The sequence below is a fragment of the Pinus tabuliformis genome, chromosome 3_2, assembly GCF_031772625.1.
Source record: "Pinus tabuliformis cultivar Carrire ecotype Pingquan chromosome 3_2, CPIR1, whole genome shotgun sequence".
NCBI lineage: Eukaryota > Viridiplantae > Streptophyta > Pinopsida > Pinales > Pinaceae > Pinus > Pinus tabuliformis.
In genome coordinates, this window is record NC_142302.1 from 191336867 (window position 1) to 191359052 (window position 22186).

Consider the following 22186-nt stretch of genomic DNA (forward strand, 5'->3'; position numbering starts at 1 on the left):
AGACATGTTTCACCTAGGAGGACATTTCATGAAAGAAAGAAGTCGAATAGGTACCAAGGGTACTTAACTACAATGACCACCATTGTTCGATCTAAGCCTCGCACATTCGAAGAAGCTGCAAAGCACCAAGTTTGGAAGGATGCAATGAATGAAGTTTATGAGTCGATTATGAAGAATGATGTCTAGGATGTGGTACCTAGAACCAAGGATAAATCCATTATTATCTCGAAATGGATCTACAAGATTAAGCATGGAGCTAATGTAACTGCTGAAAAGTTCAAGGCCAAATTTATTGCTTGAGGCTTCTCTCAAAAGGAAGGAACAGATTATGATGAGATATTTGCACCAGTTTCTCACTACACCACCATCCATTCAATCATTGCCATTTCTTCCTCGCAAGGATGGAATATACAAGAGATGGATGTCAATACTGCCTTCTTACATGGTTCAATAAAGAAGGAATTCTATGTAGAAAAACTTGGGGGGTTCAAAGTTCAATATCATTAGACACATGTATCCAGGTTGAAGAAAGCCCTGTATGGGTTTAAGCAAGCTCCCTGAGCTTAGTATGAGAGGAATAATAGCTATCTGATGAAGATAATATTTACAAGAAGTGAAGCTGATCCGAACCTTTATTTTAAGGTTGAGAATGATAAACCTCTCATATTGGTACTTTATGTGGATGATCTCTTTCTGACATGTGTAGATCCTCTTATTCATCAATTTAAGATGGAGTTGGCTTATGAATTTGAGATGAACGACCTAGGACTAATGCATTACATCCTAGGGTTGGAGGTCTAAAAAAAGCCAGGTGAGACTCTCCTTTCTCACAGAAAATATATTGTGAAGCTACTTGAAAGATTTGGGATGGTGGACTATAAGTCTGTGACTACTCCAATGGAACTGAACTTCAAGAAACTATGTGGAAGCTCTGTTGGGCCCGATTTGGGAAATTGTTATGAGTATCATCAACTTGTGGGGGCCCTGATGTTCTTGGTGAACTCCCATACGGACATATGTTTTGCAGTGAATAAATTGAGTTAGTTTCTAGTCAAGCCTCATCACACACATTGGGTTGCTGCCAAGAATCTTTTGAGATGTCTTTGGGGAACAATCACTTATGTACGGAGATAAACTAATGGGAATGTGGGGCTCCATGGTTACTCTGATGCAGACTAGGCTGGCAGTGTGGTGGATTGTAAAATCACATCTAGATGTTGCTTCTCTCTAGGTTTTGCTTCAATATCATGGATGAGCAGGAAGCATAAGTTAGTTGCCTTAAGCATCACTAAGGATGAATACATTGATGATAGTATGGCCTCCTCTGAATCTGTTTGGTTGAGGAAGCTCTTAATTAATTTGTTTGGACATGTGCTGGATACCACCATGAACTTCTGCAACGACTAGAGTAGGATTCATCTTTTTGAGAATCCCATGTTTCATGACCTCTCCAAGCATATTGATATTAGGTACCACTTTATCTGGGATATGGTACAACAGGGAGAAATAAGGATCCAACACATTGGGATTGATTATGAAGTCACCAATATTCTTACGAAGCCCGTGGGGAAGGTCAAATTCTTAACCTTCAGTGAAATACTTGGATTTGTGGAGAGAATCTCTTATGAGGGTCCCTTATGAGATGGATTTTGAGCTCTGGGAGCTTCGTGGGGCTTGGGGTACTTCTTAGAGTGATGAGTGACCATAGGGTGAGTGGTTCACCTTCCCCTAATGGTGCGTGATATACAGGGTGAGCGGTTCACCTTCCCCTATGATACCTCATGTTGAGATATGCATAGGATGAGTGGTTCACCTTATCCTATGGCATATGAGAAGGATGAGTGATTCATCATCTCCTATCCGCACATCCTACCCATGTAGTATGGGACTCAAGGGAACTACCTCTCATCTAGAGAATGAGTAGGTGATCCAAAATGGATAATAAATCAAGAAGAAAAGGTATTATAGACTCATGTGCAGGAATTCCTATATTATTTAGTGCAATCAATCGAAAAGATTACGAATAATACATACATTTAACAGTCAGAAAGCATAATAGACACACACATCAACATGACAAATAATCAAGGAGTTCACCAGACTTCCTGTCTATGTATCCTGGTCTAGCTTTCAGTGTCGACCTCTATATTATGTCTTTAAGAACAAATTATTACAAGTGTGAGCTCAAACAGAGTCTCAACACAACAGTGAAATTAACAAAAGGATTCACTCGAAACCCCCAAGTCTAAAAGAGTACTAGCCTCTCCCTCTTCATGTCTTTATTTGTCTGTTCACTGTGTGTCCTCGTGTCTTGCCATTGGATGGTTCTTAAACCTCCCGAATCTGTCTGTTCACCTCATTTTTCGGGCTCTCTGGCTCCTGGCCGATGTCCCTTCATCTCCTTCTTGAGCATTTAAACAATCATTGTAAATGTTTGAATCATCAAGGCCACCTGTTTGTAACGGAAAGGACCATTGGCACGGGTGAAATCCCCAGGAATACGTTTCTCTGTTTACATAGAGAAACACACCAGAATAGTGAGAATTTTCACCAAGCCGAACTTCAAATGATATTAAATCTGACTTATAATCCTATCGGGTCCGTTGTTGCATTGTTATCGCAAGTCACAATGCTCAATGGCCAAGGTCCTGGAAATACCAAGAAATACATAGAAAACATAGAAATCTTGACAAAAGCTTTACATCAAAACTCAAATTTTGTAAAGCCGCATCTATAAACCCTTTCAAGTCCGCCTTGATCGCAATCACAAATCACATTGGCATACCCCCTTTGTATTGATGCAATCCCATTCCTCCGTCGATCGCCCATCACCGATATCGGTGCCATCGGCCCATTGCATATCGCATGAATCACAGTCCTATTGGCATCACCCCTTTGCATTGTTGCGATGTGATATTGCAATACGATATATCACAATCGCATATCGCCGATCGCTATCGCACCTCAGCCCTTTACTATGCTTCGGGTCCTTCCCCTTTGGTTCTATGTGATGCGATAGTGTAATTGCACTCGTTGATCTGTGCGCTCGATCAATGATTCGTGTTGTGTCACCAATCACAGTCGCATTTCACCTCGGGTCGTCCCTGATACACTCCAGCAATGCGATATCTCCAAACCCTCCAATGCAATCCATCGATTTGATCTAGACCATTGATCGGTCCGATCCGATGGCTCCTGTGCAACGTTACTTCAACCTTCGCTTTACTTGGGTTTCCGCCATTCTTTAGTGTTTTCCTCTGCGATAGTGTTTCTGATAGTTAACATATATGAAGACTTAGACTTAGAGGTTTGATACAAGATCCATTTTGGATCACGCCTTCCCACTGAAAACCTTTTGGACAACCAAAATTTGCTTTTAGGCATCGATCAAGTGAGGATATAGTTCTCTCACTTGTCTAACTTCTATCCATTGTTATTTTCTTGGATTCGAACCTTTGAGTCCTACTCTTAGGTACTCAACATCCCCTTGACGCGTAGTTCTTACCTTCCTGTCCAGAACTATGTCCTCCTGTAACTTAATGAGATACTTAGGCAAAAAATCCCCAATAGAAGGCAACTGACTTTGCTCTTCAGGATCTTCAGCCAATGAGGGTTCATACTATCTAAATTTTTCTGCATTAACGACTGAATAGATCTGCATATAAGCTGGAAAATCAAGGCAAAAAACATTTTCACAAATTTTATCAAGTATCTTGAAAGGTCCATACCTTATTGGTTTTAGATTCTTACCTTCACCTTGCATTCTGTCTTTGCTGATGTACAACCAAACTTGAAAACTATGCTCAACTCGATTCTTGTCATGTCTTGCCTTGTACTTGGCTTGAATTATTTCCAGCTGTTCCTGTACTGCCTGGTGAATTTCCTAGATTTGTTCAATGAACTTGGTTGCTTTGTCCACATCACTGTGTCCATCAACTGCTATGTCTTTACCGAAGACAAAATCCAAGGGAAACTTTGGTATAAAACCAAAACAAGTCTCAAAAGGAGATCTATGAGTAGAAGAGTGTTTGGCACGGTTGTAAGCATGCTGCACATAACACAAATTCTCATCCCAAAGCTTGGGATGCTTGCTGCAATAGCCTCTGAGCAACTGGATCACTATCCTGTTGACCACTTTTGTTTGACCATCTGTTTGTGGATGAAATATTGTGCTCTTCTTCAACCTGGTGTCCATCAACTCCCATAGATTTGACCAAAACTTCCCAACAAATCGAGAATCTCGATCAGACACAATAGATGTTGGTAACCCAAAATGAACCCATACATTCTGAAAGAACAACTTTGTTTTTTGTTTAGCTATAACTTGCTTGTTACATGGTATCAAAATACACATTTTACTGAACCTATCCACAACAACATACAAATAATCATGACCTTTTGTAGATTTTGGAAATCCCCCAACAAAATCCATGGAAACACTTTCCCAAGGACAACAAGGAATTGGAAGTGGAGTGTACAAGCCTAATTTCCTATTATTGGGCTTTCTTGTAGCACATATAGTACACCCTTTGATATATCTAGAAACTGTCTCATGCATTCTTGGCCAATAACAGAACCTTTGCAATTGTGCAACTGTTTTACTTACACCATGACCTGATATGAGAGAAGTATGTGCTTCTTGTATTATGTTAACTCTTTCAGTTTGTGGAATGCATAACTTTCCCAAATGATATAAGAGTTGGTCCTTTACATAATAATCCAATTCTTCTACTTGTTTTGCATGACTTAAAGTTTCATATACATCTTTAAAATATACATCTTGAGCATATTGTTCAATGTAACTTTCATGCATTACTGAGTTATGCTTCAGTATAGTAGATGCATTTATGATTGGTCTTGATAACATGTCTGCAACCTTATTGTGTATGCCCTTCTTATATCTGATGACAAGACGAAATTTCTGTAGAAAACCCATCCACCTATAATGTCATGATTGCTGCAATTTATTTTGTGAGTGCAAATATTGAAGTGGTTGATGATATGTATGTATGATTGTTTCTTTACCCATTAGGTAATGTTTCCACTTTTTCACACTTTGTACTAATGCATACAATTCTTTATCATATGTGGGGTAATTAACTACTACAGAAGTAAATGTATCAGAATGATAGCATATGGGTTTTCCGTGTTGCATCAACACTGCTCCCATGGCATAGTCACTGGCATCTGTCTCAATCTCAAATGGATGTTGAAGATCTAGCAATGCTAGTACTGGTGCTGTACTGATTTTCTCTTTTAAGGTGTCGAAGGCTTTCTGCTGTTTTCCTCCCCACTTAAACACTTGTTTCAATCCTGTTAAAGCATGTAATGGAGCTGCAATCAAAGAAAAGTTAGCAATAAACTTTCTCCAGTATTGTGCTACCCCTAGGAAACTCCTATCCTCTGTAGCAGATTTGGGTTTAGGCCAGTTCAAAATGAATTCAACCTTAGAGCTATCTATCTTCAATTCACCACCCCCTACAATATAACCCAAATAATTTAAATATGTTCTACCAAATTCACATTTTGACAGTTTTACATAGATATTTTCTCTTTTTAAAACATCTAAAGTCTACTTTACATGCTTCACATGGTCTTCCCATGTCTTACTAAAAACAAGAATGTCATCTAAATAAACAATTACAAAATAATCAATAAATGGTCTGAGTACATCATTCATAACTCTCATAAATGTAGCAGGAGCATTAGTTAAGCCAAAATGCATAACCAACCATTCATACAGTCCTTGCTTTGTCTTGAAAGAAATCTTCCATGCATTCTATTCTGCAACTATGACCTGATGATAACCACTTCGCAAGTCTAACTTAGAAAAGTAAACTGCTTCTTTCAATTGATCTAATAAATCATCAATACGAGGAAGAGAATAACGATTCTTGATCGTTATTTTATTTAGTGCTCTATAATCAATGCACATTCTCCACCAACCATCTTTCTTTCTCACCAGCATGATTTTAGATCCACATGGTGATGTGCTTGGTCGTATAAACCCTTTATCGAGCAACTCCTGTACCTACTTATTTATCTCTTCATTCTCTAAAGCTGACAACCTGTACATTCCAATGTTACATAATGGAGCATCTTGCTGCAAATAAATATCATGTACTATTTCCCACTTGGGTGGCAGACCTTTTGGTTCTTGAAATAGAACATCATATTCTGAAACAACTTTAACTAAATCAGCTTTTTGTTTAGAATCGCAGCCTTCAAATGCATTGGATTTTTCGGGATCCTTTGCCTTTAAAACCATTAGTAAAAATTGCTTACTTGAATTCACAATTCTTTTCATCTGTCCTAAGTTTATGAGAGAATAGTTGTCTTCGAGTTTATGAGCTCTTATGTATTATATTCCATTTTTAGGGAGTTGATACTTATTCTCAGCTCTATAGAAAATAGCTTTCCTATCATACAAGTATGGACTTCCCAAAACAATACCACATATATCCAATGGAACTATATCTAACTCAACCTCATCTACAAATGTTGATACAATAGTAAACCTAAGTTTACATTGTCTTGTTACTTGTAGCTTTGTTTTATCACACACCCAACCTAATGGATATGGCTTCTCATGAGGTTTTGTTTGTAATCCTAACTTCTTTACAATTGTTTTAGAGATCAAATTTACTTGTGATCCACTATGAATAAAGTATCAATCTTATTGTGCTTGGAAATTACTCTAATACAAAAATCTCATTTCTTTCCCTCTCATTATTTTCATTATCAACAGATTGTGCAGAATTACTTGTGGATGCTTCAGAATATTTACCTTTAATACCTATGACTGTAACTGTTGTTTCATCGCCTGAATCTAATCCCAAGCCCTGTTGAATAGCAACAACATTCTTTTTCTTCTTACCACTGAACTTAGGTTTACGTTCTGGATACAAAAACCAGAAGTGTGCCTCATCGTGTCCTTCTTTCTTGCAATGAGTGCATGAAGGTCTATCCTTCTTTATAGTGTTTTCTTTCCTTTCCTTCCATTTCAGTGTCTTCTTTTCCTTGCTCTTTCTTACAGAATATTTAGATGTTCCCCCAACCTCTGGGTTTACATTCTTACCTCTAGCTTCTAGATGTGTGGCCTTAACTGATACATCATCTAAGCTAGTGGGATTAAACATGAGAATAGTATGATTTAAATAGCTATGAAGACCACCTATATACTTCAATAAAGTCTCAGGTGAATCTAATGATATACCTAGAGTTAAAGCTCTCTTTCTGAATTCCTAAGTATAACTGTGTACACTTTGACCCTTCAACTGACGAAGAGTTTATCCAACTCATCATTTCCTGCTGCATGTAAGCTAAAGGATAGAATTTATTTTTGATGGCAGAAAAGAATTCATTACAGGTAGAAATGGTTTTACCATGTTTTTGCAGATCAACTTGTGTCTTGCCTTCCCACCATACTAGTGTAGTTCCTCCAAGTCGAATGCTAGCCAGCTGAATCTTCTTCCTTTCTGAATCAATGTTATGTACCCTACAATATACATCAATTTGTCTTATCCAATTATCTAGCTTTTCTGCATTAAGTTCTCCATCATAAATTGGCAAATCAAACTTCACATCTAATTTAATCAAGGAAGTTTTCTTCTTCTTCTTAGAAGAGCTAGAAGATGACGATGGAGGAGATGGTGGAGGAGGCATTTCCCATTTCCCTTTGCCTTCTGGAGAGGCAACTAGAAAAGGTTCATTTGCTCCTTTGTCTGGTTGGGTGTTGTAGTGCTTTCACCTCAACCCTTCTTAAACTCCAGATACATCTCTTCCACCATGGCTTGGAGTGTCTTAAAACTTTCTATAAACTGAGATTCTGATCCCAATGGAGCTTCTCCTACCATTGTCATCTGAGAATAGACTCTTCCAATCTCCAGATTAGTCTCAACAAGTTCTCTTTCTCCTACTCTAAGATTTAATATAGTTAGTATTCAAAATCCAGCACAAGCTTGTCTAACCTTAACAAAACCAAATGCTCTGATACCACTTGATCCGAAATGGATAATAAATCAAGAAGAAAATTTATTACAGACTCATGTGCAGGAATGCCTATATTATTTAGTGCAATGGATCAAAAATATTATGAATAATATAGACATTTAACAGTCAGAAAACATAATAGACACACACATCAACACATAAAATAATCAAGGAGTTCACCAGACTTCATGGCTATGTCTCCTGGTCCAGCTTTCACTGTCGACCTCTATATTATGTCTTCAAGAACATATTATTAAAAGTGTGAGCTTGAAAAGAGTCTCAACACAACAATGACATTAACACAGGGATTCAATCGAAACCCCCGAGTCTAAAAGAGTACCAGCCTCTCCCTCTTCATGTCTCTATTTGTCTATTCATTGTGTGTCCTCGTGTCCTGCCATTGGATGGTTCTTAAACCTCCCGGATCTGTCTGTTCACCTCCTTTTTCAGGCTCTCTGGCTCTCGGCCGCTATCCCTTCATCTCCTTCTTGAGCGTTTAAATAATCATTGTAAATGCTTGAATCAACAAGGCCATCTGTTTGTAACAGAAAGGAACATTGGCGTGGGTGAAATCCCTGGTAATACATTTCTCTGTTTACACAAAGAAATACACTAAAATAGTGATAATTTCTACCAAGTCAGACTTCAAATGATATTTAATCTGACCTATTATCCTATCAGGTCCGTTTTTGCATCGCTATCGCAAGTCGTAACGCTCTATGGCCAAGGTCCTAGAAATACCAAGAAATACATAGAAAACATAGAAATCCTGACAAAAGCTTTACTTCCAAACTCAAATTTTATAAAGCTGCATCTATAAACCCTTTTGGGTTCGCATTGATCACAATCAAAAATCACATTGGCATAGCCCCTTTGTATTGTTGCGATCCCATTCCTCCACCAATTGTCAATCGCCGATATTAGCACCATTGGCCCATCGCATATCGCATGACCCGCAGTCCTATTGGCATCACCCCTTTGCATTGTTGCAATGCGATATATCACAATTGCATATTGCCGATCGTTATCGTACCTCGGCCTATACTATGCTTCGGGTCCTTCCCCTTTGGTTCTGTGTGATAGGATAGTGTAATCGCAGCCATTGATCTATGCGCTCGATCAATGGTTCACACTGTGTTGCCGATCGTAGTCATATTGCCCCTCGGGCTGTTCCCAATACACTCCGCCTATGCGATATCGCCGAACCCTCTGATGTGATCTGCCGATTTGATCTAGACCATTGATCAGTTCGATCCGACAGCTCCTATGCAACATTACTTCAACCTTCTCTTTACTTGGGTTTCCACCATTCTTTAGTGTTTTCCTTTGCGATAGTGTTTCCGATAGTTAACATATATGAAGAATTAGACTTAGAGGTTTGATACAAGATCCATTTTGGATCAGTAGGGAAATGAGGATAGGGGCCATATTACTACCGATGGACGCATCGTGTACTATTGTACTCCCTATGCTAGGATATTAATATTGATCTGAGATCAATGGAAACTGACTTCGTGTCAAGTAAGAGTGGTATGACACACTCTCTATTATTGGAGACTGAATTTGGGTCAGTGGAGAATGGTATGATACATTCTTAATCATTTCTTTTTTCTTCATGGTTCAACAGAGCAAAGACATGGATACTACATATTGTCAGATAGTTTGGCAGGTGAAGTTTTCCCTAATTGAGAGGGAGTGTTAAATTTGGAAACTAGGGCCAAAATTCACCTTGGATAGCTCATATGATGCAAATAATATATTTATTGGACTCCTCTCTATGAGAGGTGTAGGATTGATATCAAGATCATCTCATTCTGACATGTACAAATGGAATTATGAATTTATTTTGATTGTGTACAAATTGTCAAGGTTGGCTAGCCATATAATTTTCACCCACAAGCCCACAATGTTGCATATAAATACTAGGAGCCTCCTCCTAATTTTGTCATTTGACCTCACACCCATTCTTCTCTCTCCTTCATTGATTGGGTATGAATTTCAAAGGAAATTCTCCACACTAGCGAAGAAGAGAAGGGTTTTTTGTCCCTGCGTTGACCGAAATTGCAGGAGGGTTGTTTTGACTTGCGTTGACTAGCATTGACCTGTTTTGACTGTGATTTTTTATGGGGGATATCTATTTGGGTAGGACACATTTATGGGAACAAAAATTGAGTTTTTTTACCAACGTTTGACCAGCGTTGACTACAAAAGGGTTTTCTGCAGCGTTAACTTTGTTGATCGTATTAGACTTGACATTTTCAGACAATTTTTGGGTTGATTTGACTAGCTATTAGAGCCCAAGCTGACCGAGTTTGATCGAGTTGTTTTGGAGGTCAAAATATACCCTGTTTACCAACATTGGCTTTATGGTTAGGGCTTTCTGTTACTGTTGTTTGACTGGCCATATTTCACTTTGATTAGGCAAGTAAAAATTGTATATTGTATTCTCTCTCTCTGCTGAACTTTTGAAGAATTATAAGAATTGATCAAGGGTTCACCCACATTGGGGTTTGTCCCTGACTGGCGCCATATCTTGTGTCCTCTTGTCTTGGCTTATCTTATACTGTTATTTTTTATGTTCTATCTGCATTTTACTATCATGTTGATGTGGGTTCTAAACTAGATATTGATATTGGGCTAATAGTAAAATTGAAGTAAAAATTCTCTTAAGCATAGAACATACCATTTTTATCTAAAATTAACAATTTACCCTCTAGGTTGGATGAGTAACTATGCAAATTAAAAAAAAATATGATCACAATTAACCATTTTTCAACATCATATCCTATTTTATCCTCACCATGCTCAAATGTTGGTGACTTAAGCTTGCTAATCTCTCTTAGAAAATTGTCTAGTTCATGTCTTTTTCTTTGATGCATAGGGAATATTTGATATCTAATAGCACTTCCTGTGTTTTTGTATCCTCTATAACTATTCCTCCTTCCATGAGGTCTTCCTTCTTCATGTCTTGAAATTTGACCAATATTCACTTATCTTTGTATCTAATTTAGACTTTAAAATAATTGAGTATTTTTTTATTGTGTTTCTCCTATGCACTCCCATTTTCAATATGCCAGCTTTGTTGGTTCCACCTTTCTTCTCCTCATTGTCTCTACTATCATTGTTGGTCTCCTCATTAGCTATGCTAATGTTTATTCTCTTAGCTTCTCTTTCATAGTTGTAGGATCCTTGTGCATCTTCGGTGTTTCTAATATTCAATTCTTGAGCTTGCATTTTTATGCTTATACCCCCTAATTTTGTAAAATATGTAAGAAATGTTATTAAAAACTACACATATTGAGTTTTTTTCTTAATTCACTTATATGGAATTTTCAACTCAATCCATGAATATTGTAGATGCAATAAACTAGATTTTGATCCTCTAGACACTTTTCCTCTATATTGGATTTCCAATGACTATAATCATGCCTCATTCTACATTATCATTTGAAAGTTACATCCCTTAAATATATGTCATTTTTTATCCACCACCTTGTTGATGTGGTAATTCCTAACATGTCATATTATGTGGCTACTAATATGGCATCACAATCCACTTATCATTCCCTAATTTGGTCTTGTCATCATCTCCCATGGTGAGATGAAGAGTTCTTTTATTGACGGTCACCAAATTCCTTCTTTTGGAGGTTACCCAACTTCTCCATTGGAGGTTGACAATTTTCTTCTTCCCTTGACAGCCTACAGTAAGCAGTTTACCAGTTTCATTAGTGGTTTTAAAAGTTATTGTCTCTTAGTGATCCCAAAAAATGATTTTTGTTGTTGGCCAATAAAATGTACTTCAACAACCTACAAAATGAATTGGCTTATCAATAAACTCCAAAAACCTTTTTCAACATATTTTTAAAAACTTCATCAATACATTTTAAATATTTTTTCAACAACCTCATTTGGTGAATTAACTGAAAGTCGATCAATGATTTTTAAGGTTCTTCCTACTGTTAGTCCTTACAATCTCTTAGGTTGAAAAGGAAATCGACAAGGGTAACCTCAAACCACTTCAGCTCAGTAGCTAGCCCTACTGAGCATGAGAGGGATCTCTTCGAGTCTCTTATTAGTGATATGACTTTAAAGCAAATGGATTTTAGACTAGGTATGAGTATTTGTTTGTTTGTTTGTGACAATTTGGTTTTTTTAATGGTTTGTTGAACTTAGGGTTTGGAGCCACAAGTAGGTCTAGGTTGTGGGAATATAGGAGCAAACATAAGAAGGAGCTAGATATCAGAAGCCATGGTGTAATTTGGGTATTTTTCAATGTAGTATAAGGTATATAGTGAGGAAGAAACTAATGAGCATAAATAAACATGATTTCATTAGCTTAGGAAGACAAAACACATAACTATGAAAACTAAATAACAGAGCTTGAAAAACAAGAATTCTGAGTATTTTATCACAAGACATTCATAGAAAGAAGAGATATAATGTAGATAAAGATGTTTGGACCATGAGAAAACAAAAATAATGAAGTACAAGCACCATGAACTCACTGGGCTAGAGTTCCTTGAAAATAGCTTCAACCTGTATCTGTATTAGCTGAAAGATGAATTCAATGCAACTCTCCTTCAAAAAAAGTTCAAAGTTCTTCTCCTTAAGTGAAATGACACATATAGGCTCTCCTAGACAACTTGCCCACCTTTAGGAGTCGAATTCCTTGGTTGAGGAAATGACTCCAAGATTCTCGCAACCAATAGGTGAGAGTGAGAAGGTGAAACTCAAACGCTTCATGAAGAGTTTGTTTAGGAGTTTGCTTCTTTTATGAGGCCTAATAAACATAAAAAACTACCGATGATGTACATTTATTCATGACTACATCACCTATCCTCGTAACTAGTGCTATTACATAGAGAATCTTGACTTTGACCAAGTCAGACTAGAAACTAGAAATTTTACATTGTGAAATTTTCCAAATAAAAACACAAAAAGTACAGAAGCGTAGCACTGACTTTGAGCTTATTTTTAGGTGCCTTCTAGGTGTCAAATACAAATCTGATAGAACGGTCAACTAGCTCTTCAAGTCTAGTTTCCAGAAAAGTTTGAATTTCTGAAATTGGAGCATGAGAAGTCCTTCCAAAATCCATTCTCCCAAGGTCACTCTAGAAGCGCAGCGCCTGTCAAAAAATGGTCAAAATGCTAGTTTTTTGCCACTTCTTTGCATTTTTCTCCAAAACTAAGCCACCTCTGCAAAATATGGGCAAATGGGTTTTTAGAAGATGGCAAGACCTTTCCAAAAATGTATACCTTTCCTCAAATAGAGACCTCAGGAAAAAGCACAGCACTAAGGCACTACGCTTTTGGAGCAGTAGAATTTATGAACTTAGACCAAAATTTGTCAAAAAACTAAAATGCTCATGATTTTCTCAAAATTGGATGGAAGGTGTAAAAGTAGGTTTGTTATAGCTTCATGGATGCTTCAGCAAGCATTTCCAAGTTTCCCTCATCCTTTTGGTATTTTTTGGCCTCCTTGGGCTTGTTTTCAAGTTGGTTTATCTTGACATTGGCGATCATGTTTTGAGCTTGATAGTGATGCGCCATGTGTCTGAGCAATTGATTGTCTCTATTTGCCTTCTCAAGGAGCTTCTCCAAGTGTTCATTCACCCTATTAAGCCAATATTATTTATCTTGATGAACCTTTAGGGCGATCCTATCTTTTAGGTCAAGATCCTCATTAAGAAAAATTTGTTCTTGTTCCTCTTGAAAAGCTTTCTTGAGGCCTATTGTTCTTGGTCTTTTCCTTTTTCCTCTCACCTTTGATTCTTTAGGCTCGCTTGATGTCATGATCTCCTTACCTTTGTCGACTTGCTGCATTACCTTAGGTTTTTCCTTTTCTAGTATCAACTCATTTACTTTGAGTTGACTGTTTTCCTGTTCAAGGAATGATATAAAATACTTTGACCTTTCCAAATTGATCACTAGCTCCTTGATTTGGTATTCCTTATCCCTGATAGTTTATCTCATGTTTTTGGTTTGATCCTCAGTCTTTGGATCAATTAGTTCAAACTCATGTTCAACTGTGTCTTTATTCTTTGCTGCCGATTCCTGCTTTGTCGATGAAGAAGGCTTGGCCCCTTTCTCTTTGTGAGAAGAAAACACAAGACTCTACCCTGTCTTATAAACTTTAGTCATCTCAGGTTTGGATAGTTGAGTCTTCTCCATTGTTTTGCTAGATGACCCCAATGAAAAATAAATTGTGAGGTATGAATGAAAATGAAGTGATGTGAAGGTGGATTTTGACAAAATGATAGAGGAGGTTTGAAAAAGGTGGATATGAAATTTGGAAGCTGATGAAAATGAGTGAACAAACAGTGGAAGAGATCTGCTTGCAAGGAGGAAAAAACAGGGTTTGTAATGAAAAATACCCAAAAACCTCTAGGAATGAGCTAGGGTTTTACATTTTGAGAGGTAAAACTTTGTTTTGAGGTGAATTGAATGTTTAAAATGGTTTATTAAACATGTATCCAGGTGTAGGAAACCATTTTACATGTTTTAGAAACCAAAAATAAAGATGGCCATTTTCACCCTATCATTTCCCATGCAAATTTCACTACAAACCCTAACTTGAAGAATCATTAACATGAGATGAATTTGGAAAAGCAAAAGATGGATAATGATGGTGTACTTACTTGTCCCTTGGCTTAGAAGTCAATAAAATAAATCTTTCAAGTGAAAAATTGAGATTTGGGAGAATTTTGAAGGATTTCTGGGCACTCTGTCCTGCATGCAACACAGTGTTCCTAGGCGCAGCGCAGTTCACAGAAGCACAACGCCATCTTGAAAACAACTTTTGGAGGCCTTAAATTGCTCCAATTGAGAGCTTGATATCTATTTGGAAATATCATGAAGTCTTCTATACGATGGACACCTCAATCATGTAATTTGGACACTCCATGAGGGATAAAAATTGATTTTCCCAAGGTCACGCCAAAAACTCAGGGTTTCTTTGACAAAAGAGAAGCTCCAACTTGCAGAACACTTTGGGATGCCTTCCACTAATCCAAATCATGATTGAAATGTACCATTGGAAATCTTAGGAGCCTGATACATAATAAAGTCCTTAAGAACTTCCAACACCTACTCCAAACCCCTGAAAAATTGTCTTGAAGTCAAGCTATCCAGAAGTGCATTAACTCTCCCGTAGCAAGTGTATTTTGGGAATTTCTTTCAAATCATAACACCTGTGCATAAACGGAAGGAGGTTTTTGTTCCTTGGACTATAATGGACAAAAACCTCTTTCATGTTTGTAAAATTATACCCCATTTTGTTAGAACATATTTTTAAGCAAACATGTCCTTATGGGAAATGATGAGGCGAGGTAGTGTACTGCAACATTGTCTTATTTGAAATAAAACATTACCTTTACCTTTATTTTTCTTTCCCTAAGCTGGTAACTCCCTTTACCCACTGAATTACATGATGGACATGTTTTGTTTTTACATATGGTATCATGATGACAAATGGAGTGAAACCCTAGACCATGACCTAAAATGAGGAATTTAACCATTTCATGACCCAAGAAATTTAAATGAAGATATATACCGTGAAGAAGACAATGACCATGATGAGTGATGAAGACCATGAGTAAGTGAAGGGAGCAGCAGTGAGCTAGACATGATAACCAATGACCAAATTTTTATTTGAAGACTCATTGAAATGAAAAAAAATTGACTTGACACCCAAACAACACCTTGTAAGAGCATATTTGATCAGTGGTGACAGGCTGAACTGACTGACACTAACACATCCATCTGTGATTTCTAATATTTTCCTCCAATGAAAATTTCAAGGTTCTTCCTCCATAGATGATTTCTAAGATTCCTATCCCATCGAAAAGTTTTAGAAAACAAGAACAGAATGGAAATTTCCCCAAATTTTCATTAGCAATTTTTGGAAAATTTGATGAACTCCTTTGATGGATTCATCGAGACTCTCTTTGGCCCTTTTAAAAAAAAAATTAAACCTATCTTTTGACTCTTTTTTCAAGACCCTCTTGGCACTTTTTAAAAAATTTGATAAACCTCTCTTTTGACTAATTTGTCAAGCCTCTCTTTGAAAATTTGGGAAAGCTCACCAAAAAAGGTCTTTAAGTAAAATCTTTGAGACTTATAACTTTTCATTCCTCTAAAAAACTCCCTTCTCATTTGTCTTTAAACTGCACTAACTTATCATTGATAGCCTTCAAAATGCATTGAATTCTTCAATAGTTTGAGTGATGAAACTTTTTCTCTAAAACAAGAATGTAACATACTTAGATCCATGCCAAGGAATATCATGAAATAACTATTCTTTGATACCATAATGTAATGTACCCAACTCCATGTCTAGGCACAACATGGCAAAGCTATGGTCTAATACCACATTGTGACATACCTTGAACACATGATACATCAAGATCTCACACTCTTGAGTTGACTTATGAATTTAGATACCATTTTCCATGAATAAAGAAACATGCAATGGCACATATCTCATGAAAAACATTAAGAAAGCATATATGCAATAAAAAAGAAACACATTTATCACACAATGCACAGAATTAATAGATATTCCAACATCAATCAATGAAAAAGAATGTTATGAACCCAATACTTAATATCATAATAAACTATAAGTACACACCATGTACACCACTATGAGTGTGGAGTTCAACTTCCAGATATATAAGAGATATTAGTTACACAATAACTCCTTAAATAATATGAGAAGCTCCTCCAAATACCTAATATTCATACATCCAAATCACATTTTCACAAGAATGACCACATGATCTCTATATATACCTATTCATGCATTACACATGTGACCCCTTTATTGTTAGGCTTACTCTATTGCATATGTATTTACACATTACATATACATTTAAACCCATATTTTCCCCTCCTTGGGGTCATATCATATATATTTAACCCCATACATGCTCCCTTTAGGGTCACATCATAGTACCCTGCTTGAAAACCATTGTCCTCAAATGTTATGATACAAATACTTAAAATATCATAATAAACTATAAGTACACACAATTTTCATCAACATGTACTCGGAATACAAATCTAAGATAGATTAGAGAGGTGATAGAAGCTCCAATATAGATAAGTGACTGTAACACTCCCTCCCACCCCCTTGTACTATCTCAAGTTGCGGGGGTGTTACCTATATACTTTAACCCAACCTCCAAGATATATTATGAACATGGGGTTACGATTTTTTTTTTTTTTTCTCATGCCATCGAAACTTGAAACAAATCCCACCATTGGATCCTGCTCATCGAGATATTTCTGGTGATATAAATTTTATCTCAATTTGACTCTAGGATTGAAATTTCTTCCCCTTTAAAGTTTGACCAATCATAGAGAGCCAGATCAACATGCATTTTCCAAATGGCATCCAAGTGGTTCCTACTTAGACCCCATGGAACTTCCATGTGAACATAAGTTATGAATATTGAGAATTCATGTTGTCTCTAATCCAAGCACTAGTGCTTCATACTCAACTATATTGTTAAGAGTTTCGAAATTTAACTTAAAAGAAAAGGTTGCATTGCATTGCGATAGAGGTATCAACACGATGCCGATGCTCAATCCTTCCCTAGAGGAAGCACCATCCAAAAGTACATCTCATAGACAACATTGGAATCTTTAGATAGAGATATGGGTGTGTCTTTTTTGCAAATAAGGGCCTTTTCTTATTCAGAAATAGAGAAGATGAAATTTTTTATGTGATTGTCAAAAGTATAAACTAGAGAGTTTTCAGGATGTTGCTCTGAGCTGATAGTATGGGTAAATTTGGACTCCTAATAAAGTCAACATGTTTCACCCCCAAAAGCAGGTATGGTTGCATAAGAAAGATCAAGTTGAAATGAACCGCCAAGTTTAGCACCCCAACTCCTTGATAGGAGAATTCCATAATTAGGTGGTACATCAGCCACCGATGCATCCATAACAATACTTTTAATAGACACCTGAGCTATAACTACAACTAAATCTTTAATTACCCATAGACACTTAACCTTCCGAGAATGAAAGGAATACAAGTCCTTATATTCCTGACTAATGTCTAAACTGAGATTATCCCTAATCTCTTTAGGCATAAAATTGAGGGAGGCTCCTGAGCCTAGCATGTAATTATGCAGAGTCTGATCATAGATCTTTAAATTGATATAAAAGAGAGGGACCAAATTATCATCTTTTTCATTCATAGGTCTAAGCAGTGATCTTAGGAGCATCATCCTAGATGTTAATAACATTTGTTACTTCCATTTCCTGGGGAGGACTATGGGAAATTTTAAAGAAAGAATCAATTTCTTGCTTATAAGTAGGCAGTCTAATAACTTCGACTAAAGACATGCTAATTTTAAGCTTATTTAATTCATTTTGTAAATTAAATTTATTTACAGAGTAAGGACCAGGATAATGAGGGAGAGGATTGTTTGGCATGAAGGGTTTCTGAATAAAATGGAAGGGGTTAGGGAGGTTTTTATTTATGAGGAATATGATCGTTCCTGGGTCTAAGATTGTATTTATGTTGAAATTGTGCTTCTAACTTCTCAGTAAAACGCTGAAGATGAGGGTCCCAAAAACTTTGTTCTATATAATCAGCTAGACCCTAAGCATAAACATCAAAGGAATTAATAGAATTTTCATTTGGAAAGTCCTATTCTTTAAGATTCATCTATTGGTTGGTTGCGTCATCATCATATTCATCGACAAGATAAACATTATTTCTGAGAGGGGGTTGAATAGGAGGCTAGGGCGGTAATAAGGAAATTGATTTCTTGGTGGGAAATTTGTGTTTATGTTCCGTTCATTAGGACGAAAATTTGGTTGAACAAGAGGATTTGCAGGAACAGGAGGAGCTTCCCTATTTCTAACTTCAAGTTGTTGGATATTATTAGGCCAAGACTTGATGAGTTTTGACATTTTCTATATCTTTTAGTCTTGGGAAGAGGAAGATGTGAGAATTTGTGGATATGTATCAACCACATTTTTCTTCCCATCATATCGACTATCTTGAGACTATCATTTTCCAATGGCAATAATATTCCATTCGCAAGCACAGGATTTAGATTGTATTAAATTATGCAATTGCAATCAAATTCCACTTTGGATAACTCACATGATGGAGGTAATGATTGCATTGAATTCCTATTTTTGAGAGGTCCACCAAAATTGGCCTAAATATCATCATATTTGAACAAGAAGAAGTTGGTTTGTGAAATTATTTATCCACTCATGTATATTGGATTAGGTCGGCCCTAAGCACATGTACAATTGGACAGGCCAGCCTCAACATCAAGTGGACTGTCATGGAATCCTATATATAGAAGATACCTCAAGCTCATTTTGACAAAAATCATCAAGAAATTTCTTCTCTCTTCTATCGTTTGGTTTGCACAGGTTTGATGGAGGAAAGCTCACACAAAGGGTCCAAAACTACAGGGATGAAGCTCGCACGTGTCTAGGGTTTTTGAGTGTCAAAAGCACGCTCATAACTAAGGATTTTGTGCCCCTAGACACTCACATAGTATGTTCAAGGGAGAATCCGGGAAGTCTTAGATGCTCACACACAATGTCTAAGGGAGCGTCTGGGAGGCTAGGGCTTTCGTAGTCTAGTTTGGCCCGAGACGCTCCCATGTATTTAACCTGGGAGCGTCCAGGTCAGTCTAAGGCACTTGCATAGAGTGTCTCAAGGAGCATATGAGACCAAAAAATGAATTATCAATACTACGAAATTTCCTCTCAATGACAAAAACGTTCAACAATTGACTACAATCAGTGACAAGGAATTACAGTCCTGAGGATCATGGTTTTCAAGTATAAGCATGTTTTGGGTCATGTCATGGATGTTATAATTATTTTGTTGCATAGATGAAGATATGAATCATTGTACTCTCTTTTGTTGAATCATTTGATGACGATCTAAGAAGAAGAATAATTTGCAAGGGTTTTCCCCATAGTGGATTTTGCCCTGGTCTCTAACCAATCCTGGTGTCTCTATGTGTGCATGCTTCTCTTCTATTTTTCCTTTATGTTCCGCTGCATTGATGATGATGATATTGTTCTTTCTACATAGTTTCATATGTTGATGAATAATTATGTAAATATGAATAATGTTATAATTATATGGGGTGAACTTAATGTGTTAATGAATAAATGAAATTATCAAAGCAAAGAAAAATGTAGTTCTATGAAAAATTAACATGGTATCAGAGCTTGGTTGAAGAAAATTGATGGAGATCACCCCGATGATGACACCATTGATGGGAGAAAGAAGAGGGTGGTGGAGACCTAAAAGAATTCTAGGGTTTGAAGAAAACCCTAAGAAACTTGATTATTAAGGTTTGATGGGTTCTATGAGGTTAGGGTTGGAGAGAAAACCCTGGTTTATGGAAAAGATATTAGATATAGTATGGTCAATGTGAAGAATATCAAGAAATTGTGAAAGATTTGGTGAAGCCTAAATGGGATAATCCTTAGTAGGTCTGGTTGGATGACTGAAAGAAACATTGGTATGTGGACAATGGAAATTGATTGATCTTGAAGGTTGGTTCTAGAGGAAGTGGATCACTTCTAATTGAAGATATAAAATATTTCTTCACTTATGATTATTCTTTATGTCCTTATTTTTGTTTAGACTTATGGATCTGATTATTATGATTATTGTTCATATTTCCTACATGTGTATTTGAGTATATGTATGTTTTTAACCTCCTTGATGAGTTGTAATAAGTGGATCCTTCTTGAGGATCATTTTAAATGTAGGAAAGGTGGCTAGAGTTGGAAAAGGTAAAGAGGCACTACATGAAAATATAACAAAGTGCTACAAGATGCCTATGTCTAATGAGAAGGTGCACAGGTACTTGAATATTTCAAGGTATGCATGATATATTGTTTCAAATCCCTAACAAAAATGTCTCCTTCCCAAATGGTCTATACATAAATATGAAGTTGATTTGATTTATGATGAAATGGTGCACCTGGTATTGAACACTTTTGATCTTCTTGAATTCTATGTTGATATTTGATATACTTGATGTTGGATATTTTGATCCCATAAAGAAAGCTAGCACCTTGAATCTAGATACTCTTGATACTTGACATGCATAAGACATGATGGATTTCACATAGAAGGTTAGCTCCTTGATTCTTATACATGATATTATTATGCTCATGGAAGGGTTGACACTCTTGTTGTTTTGATAAATTTTTATTGAATGACCTAACTTGATCTTGTTGATAATTATAAGCATGGTGATAAAAGTGTAACCGTGGTCATGTCTTGATGTGATGAGTAATTGTAGCATATGGTAAAATGTGATGATAAAAAGTGTTATTGTTCATGATCCTTGAGATATCATGTCACGTCTATCTACCACCCTAATCTTTCAAGTCTAACCCTTGATGAAATATTAATGACATGATGTTGATCACCATGATAGATATACATTTATGATCTACCAGATATGTTGTTGCATGACACTAGTAGAGATAGGTTGATGACTTGAATGAATATGAATGAAGTAGATTCCCATTCATAGGGAGAATATCTTCTCAAGATTCTTACTCATATTAGTTTTTTCATTTTGTAGTGTTGAAGTATCATTTATGTGCATATGACATTATTGAACTGCAGAAAAGTCACAAATTTGAACCTCGTACAAAATTAGGGTTATGTTCAGGAAGAAGGTACAACATTGTGAGATTTCAACCCTAGACGCATGCATTCTAAGGCCAAGGTAGCATCAAGGAACCTAAAGACGCTCTGTTAGGTCCCTATAATACTAGTGATTCCCCCATTATTATTGTAATTGTATCCCTTATTGTTATTGTTGTGCCCGTATTGTTCCCATATGGTTATTATTGTGCCCCATAGAATCTCAATATTATTATTTTTGTGCCTTTATATTATTATCGTTAGGTAAACTTTGGTTATATTGTGACCCTTTAGACTCCTATATATAGAAATGAGGTTTTGTCATTTGAATCATCTAAGAATTGTTCATTTGTGTAAATTAAAGGAGGTTTCCTCCTCGAAGAGGCTTATTTCTAAGGCGTTGATCTATCTTTTCTATCTTTTTGTGAGTTGGTTTCATAACATTTGGTATGAGAGCTTTGGATTCTAGGGTTTCGCTGCTTGAAACAGGCCATCGTGGAATTTTCGCTATAACTTTTTTGTTGCGATGTT